This window comes from Triticum aestivum, unplaced genomic scaffold (genome assembly GCF_018294505.1).
Source record: "Triticum aestivum cultivar Chinese Spring unplaced genomic scaffold, IWGSC CS RefSeq v2.1 scaffold27977, whole genome shotgun sequence".
NCBI classification, from domain to species: Eukaryota; Viridiplantae; Streptophyta; class Magnoliopsida; order Poales; family Poaceae; genus Triticum; species Triticum aestivum.
This window is the reverse complement of record NW_025228057.1, coordinates 17,410-33,417: the sequence shown is the minus strand read 5'-3', so window position 1 is coordinate 33,417 and position 16,008 is coordinate 17,410.

The following is a 16,008-nucleotide window of genomic DNA, read 5'->3' as shown; positions in this document are numbered from 1 at the left end:
TCCTAATGATATGATCCCGTTAATCAAATGACAACTCATGTCTATGGCTAGGAAACATAACCATCTTTGATTAACGAGCTAGTCAAGTAGAGGCATACTAGTGACACTCTGTTTGTCTATGTATTCACACATGTATTATGTTTCCGGTTAATACAATTCTAGCATGAATAATAAACATTTATCATGATATAAGGAAATAAATAATAACTTTATTATTGCCTCTAGGGCATATTTCCTTCAGTCTCCCACTTGCACTAGAGTCAATAATCTAGATTACACAGTAATGATTCTTACACCCATGGAGTCTTGGTGTTGATCATGTTTTGCTCGTGGAAGAGGCTTAGTCAACGGGTCTGCAACATTTAGATCCGTGTGTATCTTGCAAATTTCTATGTCTCCCACCTGGACTAAATCCCGGATGGAATTGAAGCGTCTTTTAATGTGCTTGGTTCTCTTGTGAAATCTGGATTCCTTTGCTAAGGCAATTGCACCAGTATTGTCACAAAAGATTTTCATTGGTCCCGATGCACTAGGTATGACACCTAGATCGGATATGAACTCCTTCATCCAGACTCCTTCATTTGCTGCTTCCGAAGCAGCTATGTACTCCGCTTCACACATAGATCCAGCCACGACACTTTGCTTAGAACTGCACCAACTGACAGCTCCACCGTTCAATGTAAACACGTATCCGATTTGCGATTTAGAATCGTCCGGATCAGTGTCAAAGCTTGCATCAACGTAACCATTTACGATGAGCTCTTTGTCACCTCCATAAACGAGAAACATATCCTTAGTCCTTTTCAGGTATTTTAGGATGTTCTTGACCGCTGTCCAGTGATCCACTCCGGGATTACTTTGGTACCTCCCTGCGAGACTTATAGCAAGGCACACATCAGGTCTGGTGCACAGCATTGCATACATGATAGAGCCTATGGCTGAAGCATAGGGAACATCTTTCATCTTCTCTCTATCTTCTGCAGTGGTCGGGCATTGAGTCTTACTCAATCTCACACCTTGTAGTACAGGCAAGAACCCTTTCTTTGCTTGATCCATTTTGAACTTCTTCAAAAACTTTGTCAAGGTATGTGCTTTATGAAAGTCCAATTAAGCGTCTTGATCTATCTCTATTGATCTTGATGCCTAATATATATGCAGCTTCACCGAGGTCTTTCATTGAAAAACTCTTATTCAAGTATCCCTTTATGCTATCCAGAAATTCTATATCATTTCCAATTAGCAATATGTCATCCACATATAATATCAAAAATGCTACTGAGCTCCCACTCACTTTCTTGTAAATACAGGCTTCTCCAAAAGTCTGTATAAAACCAAATGCTTTGATCACACTATCAAAGCGTTTATTCCAACTCCGAGAGGCTTGCACCAGTCCATAAATGGATCGTTGGAGCTTGCACACTTTGTTAGCTCCCTTTGGATCGACAAAACCTTCCGGTTGCATCATATAAAACTCTTCTTCCAGAAATCCATTCAGGAATGCAGTTTTGACATCCATTTGCCAAATTTCATAATCATAAAATGCGGCAATTGCTAACATGATTCGACAGACTTAAGCATCGCTACGGGTGAGAAGGTCTCATCGTAGTAAATCCCTTGAACTTGTCGAAAACCTTTCGCAACAAGTCGAGCTTTATAGACAGTAACATTACCGTCAGCGTCAGTCTTCTTTTTGAAGATCCATTTATTTTCAATGGCTTGCCGATCATCGGGCAAGTCAACCAAAGTCCATACTTTGTTCTCATACATGGATCCCATCTCGGATTTCATGGCCTCAAGCCATTTTGCAGAATCTGGGCTCACCATCGCTTCTTCATAGTTCGTAGGTTCGTCATGGTCTAGTAACATAACCTCTAGAACAGGATTACCGTACCACTCTGGTGCGGATCTTGATGTGGTTGACCTACGAGGTTCAGTAATAACTTGATCTGAAGTTTCATCATCATTATCATTAACTTCCCCACTAATTGGCGTAGGTGTCGCAGAAACTGGTTTCTGTGATGATCTACTTTCCAATAAGGGAGCAGGTACAGTTACCTCATCAAGTTCTACTTTCCTCCCACTCACTTCTTTCGAGAGAAACTCCTTCTCTAGAAAGGATCCATTCTTAGCAACAAATGTTTTGCGTTCGGATCTATGATAGAAGGTGTACCCAACAGTCTCCTTTGGGTATCCTATGAAGACACATTTCTCCGATTGAGGTTCGAGCTTATCAGGTTGAAGTTTCTTCACATAAGCATCGCAACCCCAAACTTTAAGATACGACAACTTTGGTTTCTTGCCAAACCATAGTTCATAAAGTGTCGTTTCAATGGATTTTGATGGTGCCCTATTTAGAGTGAATGCAGCCGTCTCTAAAGCATAACCCCAAAACGATAGCGGTAAATCAGTAAGAGACATCATAGATCGCACCATATCTAGTAAAGTACGATTACGATGTTCGGACACACCATTACGTTGTGGTGTTCCGGGTGGCGTGAGTTGCAAAACTATTCCGCATTGTTTCAAATGTAGGCCAAACTCGTAACTCAAATATTCTCCTCCACGATCTGATCGTAGAAACTTATTTTCTTTTTACGATGATTTTCAACTTCGCTCTGAAATTCTTTAAACTTTTCAAATGTTTCAGACTTATGTTTCATTAAGTAGATATACCCATATCTGCTCAAATCATCTGTGAAGGTGAGAAAATAACGATATCCGCCACGAGCCTCAATATTCATCGGACCACATACATCTATATGTATGATTTCCAACAAATCAGTTGCTCTTTCCATAGTTCCGGAGAACGGTGTTTTAGTCATCTTGCCCATGAGACACGGTTCGCAAGTACCAAGTGATTCATAATCAAGTGATTCCAAAAGTCCATCATTATGGAGTTTCTTCATGTGCTTTACACCGATATGACCTAAACGGCAGTGCCACAAATAAGTTGCACTATCATTATCAACTCTGCATCTTTTGGCTTCGACATTATGAATATGTGTGTCACTACTATCGAGATTCATTAAGAATAGACCACTCTTCAAGGGTGCATGACCATAAAAGATATTACTCATATAAATAGAACAACCATTATTCTCTGATTTAAATAAATAACCGTCTCGCATCAAACAAGATCCAGATATAATGTTCATGCTCAACGCTGGCACCAAATAACAATTATTTAGGTCTAATACTAATCCCGAAGGTAGATGTAGAGGTAGTGTGCCAACCGCGATCACATCGACTTTGGAACCATTTCCCACGCGCATCGTCACCTCGTCCTTAGCCAATCTTCGCTTAATCCGTAGCCCCTATTTCGAGTTGCAAATATTAGCAACAGAACCAGTATCAAATACCCAGGTGCTACTGCGAGCATCAGTAAGGTACACATCAATAACATGTATATCACATATACCTTTGTTCACCTTGCCATCCTTCTTATCCGCCAAATACTTGGGGCAGTTCCGCTTCCAGTGACCAGTCTGCTTGCAGTAGAAGCACTCAGTTTCAGGCTTAGGTCCAGACTTGGGTTTCTTCTCCTGAACAGCAACTTGCTTGCTGTTCTTCTTGAAGTTCCCCTTCTTCTTCCCTTTGCCCTTTTTCTTGAAACTAGTGGTCTTATTGACCATCAACACTTGATGCTCCTTTTTGATTTCTACCCCCGCTGCCTTTAGCATTGCGAAGAGCTCGGGAATTGTCTTATTCATCCCTTGCATGTTATAGTTCATCACGAAGCTCTTGTAGCTTGGTGGTAGTGATTGAAGAATTCTGTCAATGACGCTATCATCCGGAAGATTAACTCCCAGTTGAATCAAGTGATTACTATACCCAGACATTTTGAGTATATGCTCACTGACAGAACTATTCTCTTCCATCTTGCAGCTGTAGAACTTATTGTAGACTTCATATCTCTCAATCCGGGCATTTGCTTGAAATATTAACTTCAACTCCTGGAACATCTCATATGCTCCATGACGTTCAAAACGTCGTTGAAGTCCCAGTTCTAAGCCGTAAAGCATGGCACACTGAACTATCGAGTAGTCATCAGCTTTGCTCTGCCAGACGTTCATAAGTTCTGGTGTTGCTCTTGCAGGAGGCCTGGCACCCAGCGGTGCTTCCAGGACGTAATTCTTCTGTGCAGCAATTGTGACACCCCAAAATTTTGGCCTTGTTTTATCTATTAACATGTTGCCAGGAAATAAAACTTTTCCATTTGTCAAGATTTACCCTTTTGTTATTGTGGATTTTTACTTCAAGTGGAAAAAAAACCTTCAAAGGTATTCTTGGACTTGTTTACTCTCTATGATAAAACAACTTCTTTATCAGTGGATTTAAATTTGCATAAATTTATTTTCTCAGAGTTTTATTCTTTTAAAATGATTTCTTTTGCATTTGGAGCCTGTTTTTGCACTGCAACCACTTGACAAATGCATTTAAAATTTCCACCAAAATATGGGGATGTCATGTGATGTTTCCACATCACTTTTATGCAAAAATACCTTCTGGCCATTGGAGATTTTGAGCTCTACACCAACTTTTCCAATCTGGTCCAGTAGGCACTTTTGCACTACAACCCATTTAAATATTTCTTTAAAAATTCTTCCAAGTGTTTGGAGATGTCAGTGGATGCATACAATTCATCTTCAAGCAAAAACCCAGTGATGTTCTTTGAAAAATTTGAGTGGATCAACCTCTTTTGCATTCTGGCCAAATTTGGTGATTTGTACTGCAACCTTATTTTTCTTTGCTCTAGCAACCCTGAGCTTTTTCCTACTTATAGCCCTCCCTACCAAACTCTTAAGTCCAGGATATTGGGCCCATTGGAGGTTTTGAAGTACATGCTTTAAACCCTTCTGCTTTCTGTCCAAAACTGGAGTTTTGCAAAGCTTGCACTAACAAGTTTCTGGTTTTGCCCAAGTGATCTTACCAACATCTCCTGCATCTAAAGAGACCCTGATCTGGAGACTTTGGCCACTCCAAGAGTTGCCTAAGTGCACTTGGCAATCTGTCGAACACCTGGTGTGCACAGTCTGTTTCGGCATGAGTTCTTTGTTTGCACTGTGGACTTGCTCCAATGACCCAACAACCTTGTCCACTGAGCTACTAGCCACCCCTACCCTTGTTCTGTTCTTTGCCAGCCTCACCCAAGCTCTCTAGAGCGCACTGGCATTTCGTCGAGCAGGTGCCGTGCGTGCTATGGCGCGCCCAGAGCGCACGTTTTGCACGCGCGCGCACTGAGCCGACACGCCGCACTGCCGCACTCGACGCGACCCGTCCCTGGCCCCTACTGCATCGCAGAACCGCGCACTAGCCCGCTTCCTGCTCCACGGCATCTCTGGCGCCCTGCAGCGCCGCTGGCAGCGCCGTTCGCGGCACGCCGGCGTCGGCAGCGGCCTCTGCCATGTTCGGCACCGCCCAAACCACTCCACGCGCCAGCTGCCCCTGGGAATAGCTCGATCTTATCCCAAAGCTCGTCGGAACGCGTTCGTCGCCGCCACGACGCCCTGCAGCTACAGAAACGGCTGTCGCCGGCGATCTTATCTTCTGCCGCCGCGGAACCAGCCTAGTCACGCTATAAAAGGGGACCCCGAGCCCCTCCGAGAACTCAGGCGACATCAGACCCTCCTCGTAGAGCTCCCCTAGCAGTAGATTGACCGGAGAGGACCGTCTTCACCAACTCCGGCCAGTTCGGCCGCCGCTAAGCTCCGGTGCGATTCGTCGCAACCAGCCACCCTTTCGCCCAACCAACGCCACCAGTAGCTCCCCCTGGTCCTTGCGGAGCTGCCCAACTACCCAACTTCGATCGGAGACCACCGGAGCACAAAAAGCACTTCGCCACTGTAGCCTCTCTCGGCCACGGAGCTCGCCGCCGGCGACTCCTTCCACCTCCGACGACCCAACAACCACCTAGGGGACCGCCTCGCTCTGGCCGTTCCATCCCTGCCCTTGGATGCCCGTGAGGCGCTGCTGTTCATCGACGGCGATCGCCGGAGCCCCGCTCCCGTCGGGTAGAAGAGAGGAGAAGGAGGGAAGAACGTTCAAACCTGACCAGTGGACCCTCTGGACCCACTGTCAGTGACCCGCGCGGCCGTCCTCTCTCTGTTTAAGTGAAGGCACAAAACTCCCGAGTGCGTCTCCTCTGCTGCGAAAGTGTATTTCTTCTGAATCATTTTCTTTTCTAGTTTTATTTAAAAACAGAGTTTGACCAGACTTTGACCAGCTATAACTTTTAAAATAAAGCTCCAAATGAGTTGATTCTTTTTCCTACCTCTCTAAAATTTCATCTAGTTTATTTTAAGATATATTTCAAAAATATTTGAGACAACTTTTGGTACTGTGTTTAAAATATTTGTTATTTGGATGTTTTGCAAAATAGGATTTTGGAGAAAAGGGAAAGCTTCCAAAAAGTGCATCCTTTGCATACTCTTGAAGGCAAGCATTTCTGAACTCTGGCATAATATTTTGTTGTGGTGTTTTGATACGATCACAACACCTTTGACTTGGAGTAGGTGATAGCTTTATGTATCGATATAGTCTCGTGCATGAGCACACTTTGGAGTTGTTTTGTGATCAGAGATGGATGCACTAGTGACTTGGATCATCCTCGTAAGCTCCTCATGCATACTGGAAGGAATCCGGGAGAGTCGTGGTCTTGGGTAGACACGAGCTTGTCCCTAGTCCCTCGTCGAGACGAGTATGTCCGGTATGGCATGGTGAGGCTTGAGGAGTGGTGATTCCTTTCACAAATGGTAATATTGTTGGAGGATACCTGGACCACCTGTGTCGGTCGTAGATCGAGTCTTGATCAGTAGCTTCCCTATTTGTTGGTACCACCACTTGTCCCGGTCGCAGACGGGGTATGGTTCAGTAGGTTGTCAACCCCTTACCAAAGCACACACCGTACAAAGAGGCCATGGCGGAAGATACCGGGTCCATCCGGTAGGCAGGCCACCTAGTCCGGGGGCATGGGTGTTTCCGGTTGGGACCGAGAGGGGGGCACCCCCTTAGAGCGCGTGAATACAAATTTGATCCCATGCTACGTCGAGGTTGTAGCCTCCCCACTTAGAGTTTTGCTTGGCAGGTGTCGTGGGTGATTCCAGACACCGGTGAGTTAAGCTGGTGTGTGCAGGTCAGGCGTGTTTTCAATTAAAAGACCGTAGACGGAATTAGTCCCGATGGACTAAGTAAACCCGTTACTCGTGGGGAAATGGTACTCCCTCTGCAGAGGATATATCCTGTTGGATAGTCATGTTCTTGAGTAAGGACCGCATTCTGAGTTAAATCTAGTAACGGTATTCGGATGGAGAACGATTTAGCTAGAACTCAGTGACGGTTTTTGGACGGAGACACGGCTAACTGGATCATAGTAACGGTATTCGGATGGAGATACGGCTTGATTAGCCAAATTATCGGTTTTCGGATGGAGAAACGACTGAACTAAATATTATTCATGATTATGGCACATATGGATTATGATCTTTATTATTTTGGACTAACCATTTATACTATGTATTTTATTGAGTATCCCTGGGATGGTTCTACCTCCTGGATATTCGCTATGAATATTCTCTTATAAGCCCTTTCTGTGGTGTCGCTCAGACGCCCGACTGCGGCATGCTTGTTGTTCATTTACCTTTTATAAGCCCTTTATGTGGTGTCGCCCCGACGCCCGACTACGGCATGATTACTCTTGCAGTTTCCTCTCGAGGAGTCATTCAGACCCTCGTTTGGCACCAGTATTACTATTCTTGCAGTTTCCGCTCAAGGAGTCATTCAGACCCTCGCTTGGCACCCAGTACTTTATATTTGTTTATTTTACCCACATGTGTGCATCATGGTTTTTTTTTCGTACTTTTCGTGACAGACGTGTGATCACATAATAATCCGGAGCATGTTTGATATATTAAACCCGTGTTCTTAATGTTTGCGAGTACATTCAAACGTACTCACTGGCTTGTCCTTGGCTATTGTCTTGGCCAGATTCCTTGCGTGGAGATAAGCATCACGGTGACAACCTCGGAACCTACGTGTTGACATTTGCAGCCTCGCGAAGATAGGAGTTATCCTGGTCAGCTGTTCTTGTGGGAAATGGAGTCCCATAGACGCAGATGTATCCAACCGCCTCCGCCTTCTACCATTAGAAACCAAGTGTTGTACTCCTAGGCCTAAATGGTCTTGTACTACATATGTTTGTACCTCGCTTGGAATTCTTGTATCAAGTTGGTGCCTCATCAGCTAACAGTAATCCTGGGGCTGGTGGGCACAAGGCCGTTTTTCTAGGAATTTATTATCTCAAAAATCCGGTCGTGACAGACTTGGTATCAGAGCCAGGCTGACCATTGGCTAATCCTATCTTAGCCAGGTCAATAACTTAGGTTAACCAAACCACCAGACCTTAACCTAGTCCTGGCCAAGCTTCTCGCGTAAGATAGCCCCACAGTGACCCGACGCCCTTTTCGGCGGACGGTGCCCAACCTATCAGCCTAGCCCGTCGATCACGCGCCAGTGACCGACACCCAACCAGTCTCTATCGCAAGCGTGCGGAGAAAGACTCCGTCCCCTTTCCCTATAAAAAGGGCACGCTAGCCTCAAACACAGCACGGCACAACCTTTTTCCCCCAAACCAAGCCACGATGCCTGGCCCCATTGTTCACAATGAGACCACAGCAACCAACCTTGGAGGTTTTGTGACCGTACTCGCAAACCTCACCCGCCGTGCCTATGCGTTGGAAGAGCCTCCTGAGTATGTTGTGTACCAGGGACCCATGTACGGTGAGAGCCGTTAGTACTGGGCCACTGTGCACATCTATGGTAGGGGTCTGTCGCCAGAACGCCCCTACAGGTTCACTGGAAGGACAACTTCCTTTGAGCCACAAGCCATCCAACTGGCAGCCCGCGAAGCTATAGTTCAACTCCGGCACCTGTCGCCCAGAGTTAACTGTCGCTCATTCTACTACTACCCCAGTCGTGACGGGTATGGTAGGCCGCCCCAGGTTGCCAACGGAGATCACGAGACGGATCCAGCACTATTGCATCTGGTGCACTATGTAAGCGCACTAGAGCAACTGTTCGATCAAGTCACCCTCGATCAGATCGCAGCTCATGGAGAGCTGGTTCGCCAAGCCCCGGCGAGAAGAGACGCGGAGCCCGACACCGACAACCCAGTCGTGCTGTTCGGACACCCGAGCGATCCCTTGAGGTCTGCGCCGGCCATCAGCCAGAGTGCTTTGGTGACCCCAGAAGCGCTTCGTCGCCTTTTGGGAACCCATTCCAACGGGATTGTGGCCAACAACCCCCGCGATGGTCATCACCATTTCCCCGACCCTGCAGCCCCTCAGCCTCAGCCAGCAAATCCCGACGGTGAGAACCGTGGAGAAGCATCGGCGTCCGCAAGGCCAGCCCACTTAGACATTAACGTAGTAGACTAAGTCGCTTCCTACGCTTTGTAATGATGTGGTCCTGTATCGCTTTTATTACATGCGGTCTGCTTGAACGCTCCTAGTTTTGGAGTAGTAGCTGTGCATGTGTACGTTAGCGTATAGTTGCATTCTTAAGTTTCGGGCGCAGCCACCAAGACCAACCCCGTCAGCACCCACAGTAATGCGTCACATTTATGTGATGTGTATATCTGTGGTTTTGACCGGAGAACAGGATCGACAGCCAGTTACCCTTCACCCCGATAGATAACCCAGCCCCGGTGCTATATAAAGGCCACTTCGTGACCTTGCCGAGCACCCCTCACCTTTGTGAGCAGCACTCACAGCCATTCCTTGCCATGACGACCCCCAGTATTTATCTGAGAACCCCAGACGCAACCCCCGACAGTTTTGTCAAATTATTGTGGGACTTTACCTGTAGTACTATGAGTGCCACCCGTCCACCCCAGTACGAGTTGCTCAAATCGAGGATCACACCTTCCACCTCGAAATATTGGGCAGTGGTGCACATCCCTCCCGCGTACCCAAACCAAGACCCAACGGAAGTCTCCTTCGTGGGGAAATCCATGCCGACTCCGCATATGGCTATAGAAGCTGCTGCGTACGAGGCGCTCACTCGTCTTCGATTCGCAGTACCCTATGCCAGCGAGCGAGGATAGTATTATTTTCTGAGTCGTGCAGCACCCGGAGAAGTTGCATCTTTTCCCGGTGGGCGCATTGAGAGAGATCCAGTACTGGCCAACCTTGCCCAGTACGTTATCGCCCAGGAGCGTTTAACTCAGCGGGTAATGGGTTATCTCCAGAGCCTCGCTGATTTAAATCCTCGAATCGCTATTGGCAAACCACTGAGGCTTGACCAAGAAGGGCGCATTCATCGGCTGGTCAACCCGCTTCCCCCGATAGAAGAGGAGCGTGCCCCAGTGCTACAGGCATTTTCTCAGGACCCTGTCTTTTTGCCGTTTTCTTTGTAAACGCCTTCGATGTATTTATTGTCCCAGTACTTGTATTTATGTGTTGCAGCATGTTCGTAAAAATTTTGTGCAACGGATCCGATTTTCTTTAGTTCCTGTTTTGTGAGCAGTTTTACTGTTGTTAGTTCGGTTTTAATTATTTCTTCTCTCGCAACATGTTTTCGAGGATGATTTCTTTCCCCGAGTCACTGCTGCGTATATATTTTCACGACATAGATTTTTATTCGCGCAACATCGTATCAGCAAACTCTCAGCAGCCACCACTCGACCTCGAGCACTAATTGCAAACCCTTGAGCACATTTTTGTGCCTATCTAACCACACTCGAGGACACCACAGTCTCGGTAAGAGAAATTTGTGAGTGTTCATTCGAGCGCGAGCTGCCCCAGCAGCACCGCCAAACCTCCACACACCAGGACCACATACCAGTCCGGCATTGCCTCCGCCATTAGAGCCTCGGCTCGAGCTCCTGCTAGCAGCAATGGAGAAGAAGGAAGGAGAAGTAGAAGCGAGGCCAGGTGTGAGGAAGGAGAGAGGGGCACCGCGATCGTTTTATAGCCCGAGATCGGTGTACGGTGTGCAAGGTCCACCAGCGCCACTCGTCGCTCGACCGCTGGTGTTCGGAGGCGAGGCCGCGAGCAATGCCGACAGCGCCCTGGCCCGCGAGGTGAGTGCACGCTGCACCGGCAGCTAGCACGCCACGCACTACCACGGTACGGCCTCGATGCCCTACGAGCTAGGTAGAGGAAGCGCGGGAGAGCGCGCGGAGGAGAAGAGAGAGCCAGAGGTAGGAGAAGAGGCCGACAGTGGGCCCTGGGTCCACCTGTCAGCCAAAGAGAGCACTGTGCTCTCGGGTGCGACCAGCGTATTTTAGTAATTTAGAATCTATTCTAAATTTACTGTATCTGCGTAGAATTTTCTCGTTTTCCCTAACCGTGGATTTTTTCCACACTACGCCAGTGTAGCACACTGTGGTTTTACACCACTTATTGCCCTCTTACTGTAGCCGTTTTATTTTTGTGCAATTGGAGGATTTCTTGGATAAAAACAAATTTATTTCAAAACGGTTCTTGTTCAAACCAGATTCTAACAAATCTCGAGGATGAGATTTCTTCTTAAGGGGGGTAGTGTTGTGACACCCCAAAATTTTGGCCTTGTTTTATCTATTAAAATGTTGCCAGGAAATAAAACTTTTCCATTTGTCAAGATTTACCCTTTTGTTATTGTGGATTTTTACTTCAAGTGGAAAAAAAAACCTTCAAAGGTATTGTTGGACTTGTTTACTCTCTATGATAAAACAACTTCTTTATCAGTGGATTTAAATTTGCATAAATTTATTTTCTCAGAGTTTTATTCTTTTAAAATGATTTCTTTTGCATTTGGAGCCTGTTTTTGCACTGCAACCACTTGACAAATGCATTTAAAATTTCCACCAAAATATGGGGATGTCATGTGATGTTTCCACATCACTTTTATGCAAAAATACCTTCTGGCCATTGGAGATTTTGAGCTCTACACCAACTTTTCCAATCTGGTCCAGTAGGCACTTTTGCACTACAACCCATTTAAATATTTCTTTAAAAATTCTTCCAAGTGTTTGGAGACGTCAGTGGATGCATACAATTCATCTTCAAGCAAAAACCCAGTGATGTTCTTTGAAAAATTTGAGTGGATCAACCTCTTTTGCATTCTGGCCAAATTTGGTGATTTGTACTGCAACCTTATTTTTCTTTGCTCTAGCAACCCTGAGCTTTTTCCTACTTATAGCCCTCCCTACCAAACTCTTAAGTCCAGGATATTGGGCCCATTGGAGGTTTTGAAGTACATGCTTTAAACCCTTCTGCTTTCTGTCCAAAACTGGAGTTTTGCAAAGCTTGCACTAACAAGTTTCTGGTTTTGCCCAAGTGATCTTACCAACATCTCCTGCATCTAAAGAGACCCTGATCTGGAGACTTTGGCCACTCCAAGAGTTGCCTAAGTGCACTTGGCAATCTGTCGAACACCTGGTGTGCACAGTCTGTTTCGGCATGAGTTCTTTGTTTGCACTGTGGACTTGCTCCAATGACCCAACAACCTTGTCCACTGAGCTACTAGCCACCCCTACCCTTGTTCTATTCTTTGCCAGCCTCACCCAAGCTCTCTAGAGCGCGCTGCCATTTCGTCGAGCAGGTGCCGTGCGTGCTCTGGGCGCGCCCAGAGCGCACGTTTTGCACGCGCGCGCACTGAGCCGACATGCCGCACTGCCGCACTCGACGCGACCCGTCCCTGGCCCCTACTGCATCACTGAACCGCGCACTAGCCTGCTCCCTTCAAAAACAAGTTAGACGTCCTCTACTTTTTTGTTGCAAGTTTTACGTGTCTGCTACGGGCTTAGCAAGAACCGTTCTTACCTGCGCATCAAAACCACAACGATAGTTTGTCAAGTTGGTGCTGTTCTAACCTTCGCAAGGACCGGGCATAGCCACACTCGGTTCAACTAAAGTGAGAGAGACAGACACCCGCCAGTCACCTTTAAGCAACGAGTGCTCGCAACGGTGAAACCAGTCTCGCGTAACCGTACGCGTAATGTCGGTCCGGGCCGCTTCATCTCACAATACCGCTGAACCAAAGTATGACATGCTGGTAAGCAGTATGACTTATATCGCCCACAAGTCACTTGTGTTCTACTCGTGCATAACATCAACGCATAAAACCAGGCTCTAATACCACTGTTGGGGAACGTAGTAATTTCAAAAAATTTCCTGCAAGATCATGGTGATGCATAACAACGAGAGGGGAGAGTGTTGTCCACGTACCCTCGTAGACCGAAAGCGGAAGCGTTAACACAACACGGTTGATGTAGTCGTACGTCTTCACGATCCGACCGATCAAGTACCGAACGCACGGCACCTCCGAGTTCAGCACACGTTCAGCTCGATGACGTCCCTCGAACTCCGATCCAGCCGAGTGTTGAGGGAGAGTTTCGTCAGCATGACGGCGTGGTGATGATGATGATGTTCTACCGACGCAGGGCTTCGCCTAAGCACCGCTACGATATTATCGAGGTGTAATATGGTGGAGGGGGGGCACCGCACACGGCTAAAAGATCGTTGATCAATTGTGTGTAGAGAGGTGCCCCCCTGCCCCCGTATATAAAGGAGCAAGGGGAAGACCGCCAGCCAAGGGAGGAGAGGCGCGCCAGGAGGAGTCCTACTCCTACCGGGAGTAGGACTCCCCCCTTTCAATGTTGGACTAGGAGAGGAAGGGGGAAAAGGTGGAGGGGAGGAAGGAAGGGGGGCGTCGCCCCCCTCTCCTTGTCCTATTCGGACTGGGGGGGGGGAGGGGCGCGCGACCCTGCCCTGGCCTCCTCCCCTCTCTTCCACCTAGGCCTAGTAAGGCCCAATTTCGAGACTACTCGTCATGTCCGTGATCACATCCGGGACTCCGAACAACCTTCGGTACATCAAAACATATAAACTCATAATTTAATTGTCATCGTAACGTTAAGCGTGCGGACCCTAAGGGTTCGAGAACTATGTAGACATGATCGAGACACTTCTCCGGTCAATAACCAATAGCGGAACCTGGATGCTCATATTGGTTCCCACATATTCTACGAAGATCTTTATCGGTCAGACCGCATAACAACATACGTTGTTCCCTTTGTCATCGGTATGTTACTTGCCCGAGATTCGATCGTCAGTATCTCGATACCTAGTTCAATCTCGTTACCAGCAAGTCTCTTTACTCGTTCCGTAATACATCATCCCGCAACTAACTCATTAGTCACAATGCTTGCAAGGCTTATAGTGATGTGTATTACTGAGTGGGCCCAGAGATACCTCTCCGACAATCGGAGTGACAAATCATAATCTCGAAATACGCCAACCCCACAAGTACCTTTGGAGACACCTGTAGAGCACCTTTATAATCACCCAGTTACGTTGTGACGTTTGGTAGCACACAAAGTGTTCCTCCGGTAAACGGAAGTTGCATAATCTCATAGTCATAGGAACATGTATAAGTCATGAAGAAAGCAATAGCAACATACTAAACGATCGAGTGCTAAGCTAACGGAATGGGTCAAGTGAATCACATCATTCTCCTAATGATGTGATCCCGTTAGTCAAATGACAACTCATGTCTATGGCTAGGAAACATAACCATCTTTGATTAACGAGCTAGTCAAGTAGAGGCATACTAGTGACACTCTGTTTGTCTATGTATTCACACATGTATTATGTTTCCGGTTAATACAATTCTAGCATGAATAATAAACATTTATCATGATATAAGGAAATAAATAATAACTTTATTATTGCCTCTAGGGCATATTTCCTTCGCCACGTAGCTATGGGCCATTAACAGGCTGAATATTGTATTGCCTGTTACGGCCCAGATGAACCCATGGGCCTTTAGCAGGCCGAAATGCATATTGGGCCTCAATTTTCACTAGTCGTCGACGGGCCTTCAGTAGGCTGAAATGTAGACCGGGCCTTTTTTGGCCCAGTTATATCACGGGCAGTTACCAGGCCGAAACATATCTCGGGCCTTAGTTGGCCCACTAATATCATGGGCCTTTAAATGGCCGAAAGCTTAGTACAGACATCAATGGGCCGAATTACGCGACAGGCCTTTAACAGGCCCAAAGTCATGTTGGGCTTAACTGTTGCCACCTTTATCACGGGCCGTTAGTGGGCCCGATGTCCCGTCGGACCATATATGGCCCATGGGCAGCACGGGCCATTCCGAGGCACTAGTAGAAAACAGGGTTTAGGTCACTTGGCAGTTTTCACATTAGCCCCGGTTCAGTCATGAACCGGCACTAATGTGAGCATTGGTCCCGGTTCGTGAGCCCAGGGGGCCGGCCGGGGCCTCGTGGGCATTGGTCCCGGTTAGTATGGACCCTTTGGTCCCGGTTGGTGGTACAAACCGGGACCAATGGGCCACGCTCCTGGCCCACCACCCTTTAGTCCCGGTTCATACCACAAACCGGGACTAAAGGGCTGGTCCTAGTTGCGGCCAGTGTTTAATCCCACCTCGCCAACCGAAGGGCGCTCACACCAGTTTATAAGCCCGTCCCTCTATGCCTTGTTGAGCTTCTCTTAAAGTGAAAATAGATGCCCTTATACAGGAAATTTGACCTAAACTCATAGTAAATTTCATAGAAATTTATAATGAATTTAGGTTGAATTTTCTCTATAAGTGCATCTATGTTCATTTTTTATATTTATAAAATAAATAAACCTTAATAAAATAAATAAAACTAAATAAACCTTAATAAAATAAAATAAAATAAACTATAGTAACTACAATAAAAAAACATAATAAATTAAGTAAAAATAGCAGCGGTAAAATAAATAAAAATAGCAGCAGTAAAATAAATAAAAATAAAATAATTAAAGTAAAATACATAAGTAATTAGAAATAAAATAAATAAGTTTTTTGTTGTAAGTAGAAACAAAACCTTTTCAGAGTTCATTTGAAATGCTTTTCAATTTTAGGGTCTTATAGCTCAAAATAATTAGTAAATGCATGAAAAATAACAAATGAAGTCAGAAAGGATTGAAAAATGATGATGTGGCTTTGAATGGTGCATTTTGAACACACAAAAAGTCA